This window comes from Clarias gariepinus, chromosome 16, assembly GCF_024256425.1.
Source record: "Clarias gariepinus isolate MV-2021 ecotype Netherlands chromosome 16, CGAR_prim_01v2, whole genome shotgun sequence".
Classification (NCBI taxonomy): Eukaryota; Metazoa; Chordata; class Actinopteri; order Siluriformes; family Clariidae; genus Clarias; species Clarias gariepinus.
In genome coordinates, this window is record NC_071115.1 from 6,322,958 (window position 1) to 6,323,442 (window position 485).

The following is a 485-nucleotide window of genomic DNA, read 5'->3' on the forward strand; positions in this document are numbered from 1 at the left end:
AAAGCAACATTTTGCAACAACTGCACACGAAGCTATTAAAGTCAGCCGAAACTGTAAATGTTTCAGATCGCCGCATACTCACCTCCACCGAGACTGCAAGGAACTGTAAAGAAACACCGGGGGTGAGGTGTGAATACTGAATGGATAATACTGCAAAACTTTATGATTGTATAAAATATAATGGGCTCAGATTGAAATCCGTTTAACGAGAAGAATATAAAAGTGATCGAGATGTTCTGAAGGAAGCTCCAAGGTCCTCTGTGCGTGTCCACCACCTCTACAGGAACTTCAGGAAATACAGTTTATAATGAAATAATACAGTATAAATTATAATATAACAAGACAAGGAGCGTTCAAGTCAAACCGGGACTTTTGATTGCGCAGAATAATAGAACACAGTCATGAGAGTAAAACTCTTTCTATAGTCCCCTGCTACAATAATGCACCTGGATTCTAATCGAATGCATGTTGTTGTTGGTCTTTCG